The 1,840-nt window shown below is 55.3% G+C and overlaps 1 protein-coding gene across 1 annotated transcript in view; it reads right to left on the bottom strand.

Annotated features, from left to right (window-relative positions):
• LOC116831212 (acid-sensing ion channel 4-like) overlaps window positions 1-1,840 on the bottom strand; it is a 34,821-nt gene that overhangs the window by 29,719 nt on the left and 3,262 nt on the right. The gene's annotated exons all lie outside the window — the stretch shown is intronic.

The raw sequence follows: 1,840 nt of genomic DNA, 5'->3' as shown, positions 1-1,840 counted from the left end.
GTGTTGACCTCCCATCCCCCTTGCCTAGCTCAGGTTACAAGCTCAGGTATTGTCCATCCCCTAAAGTCCTCCCCTGCTCTCCCATCCCCCATGCAGACAGCCCCTACTCCATCACACAAGGACAGTGAATCTCTTTTATGACCGAGGGACTCGCCATCAACTAAGTAGCACTTGCTAGACAAGGGACATGGGTTCCAAAACCCAGTGAATTGAGAGAGGTTGGGGATGTGTATTTGTATCTTATAGTGGGGGTGGGTGTGTCCCTTTTGAATCTTTGAAACACCAGCCATACCTTTTCCTTCCTTCCTTCCTTGTGGAATATCAGAGCTCATTTTAATTCTATTAGGAGTCTAAGTACAGGCTGCTGAGCTGACTTTGCTTTAGGCCAATGGTGCACCAGCAGTGAGGCTCCCCTCCTATAAGCTGAGGTCCCTGAGTGCTGTGTTAACTATGGGGGAGCCTAAAGATCTATAGCTAAGTGGCTGGCAGAGCGGAGCAGTTTGTGGGATGGTTGGAGTGGCCCATGGGACGGAGAGCGGAGCGGAGTGGAGTGGAGCTGAGCCGTTTGCGGGACGGTGAGTGGAGTGAAGCAGTGCAGAGCAGAGCAGTTTGTGGGATGGTTGGAGTGACCCATGGGATGGAGAGCGGAGCGGAGCGGAGCGGAGTGGAGCTGAGCCGTTTGGGGGACGGTGAGTGGAGTGAAGCAGTGCAGAGCAGAGCAGTTTGTGGGATGGTTGGAGTGGCCCATGGGATGGAGAGCGGAGCGGAGTGGAGTGGAGCTGAGCCGTTTGCGGGACGGTGAGTGGAGTGAAGCAGTGCAGAGCGGAGCAGTTTGTGGGATGGCTGGAGCAGCTGGTGGAGTGAGCAGCTCATGGTGAAGGCTGCAGCAGAACCCCACGGAGAGGTGGGGCAGTTGGCCTCGGACCACATAAGGTGCCCCTTAACACGCCGTGTGCCCCTTTCCGCCCACATTTCCACTCAGGCTGGGGAGGGGGGTAAAACTCTCCAGATAAACTTTTGAACTCTAGGGCTGCACTGACCGGTGACAGAGACCTTTGGGTTGTTGGACTGTTGGGAGACGTGGGGGTTGCAGGACTCAAGAGACTTTTGGGGTGTTGGACTTTTGGGGCTTTGGAGTGATCTTTTGGGTGGTTGGACTTAAGAGCCTGAGAGGGAAAGGACACTGCCAGGTCTACTTGGGGGTGGGCCTTTGGGACTGTTCTTAATGTTTGCTCTGAACACTGTGTTCATGCCTCAGTGTCCCCTATGCAGTTCTTAAGTATCTAGGTGGTGGGATAAGGGGGTGTGATTGCTTCTCCCTTGGAAGCAGACTTTTTTGTCACTCAGGGCAAGAAGCTCCACCCGTCCTTGCACCTCCTGGGTTCTTCTTATGGACATTCAGCATCCCTTGCCCCCTCGTGCGCTTCCCGGAGCGAGCCCACCCGAGGCGTGTGGGGTCCTTGGGGAGCCACAGGGCTTTGCACCCCCACTTTGCAGTCAGCTGACTCTATCAGCAAACAGAGGTAATATCGATAAACAGAACAGCGGTCTAAACAGAGCTTGTAATTCCAGCGAACCACCCCCGGCCGGTCGTATTCGATGAACGGGCAGTGAGTCCAAGCCGTAGGCTCTTGCACTATCACTCTGTCCCCCAGGCAGTCCAGACTAACCCCCCAGCCCCTACTCTCTGCCTCAGCTCCTTGTCCCGGCCCAGGAGCGTCAACCTGACCCTTTGTCTCCAACACTTTCAGTTGGCACGTTTGCAGAGAGGAGCCGCAGCCATTCATCAGTCTGACTAGGAGAAGAAGTGCCATGCTTTAGGGGCATGGCCTTCCTCTGC

Source organism: Chelonoidis abingdonii, chromosome 10 (assembly GCF_003597395.2).
Source record: "Chelonoidis abingdonii isolate Lonesome George chromosome 10, CheloAbing_2.0, whole genome shotgun sequence".
Classification (NCBI taxonomy): Eukaryota; Metazoa; Chordata; order Testudines; family Testudinidae; genus Chelonoidis; species Chelonoidis abingdonii.
The sequence above is the reverse complement of the archived record's forward strand: the minus strand, read 5'-3'. Positions and strand labels throughout refer to the sequence as shown.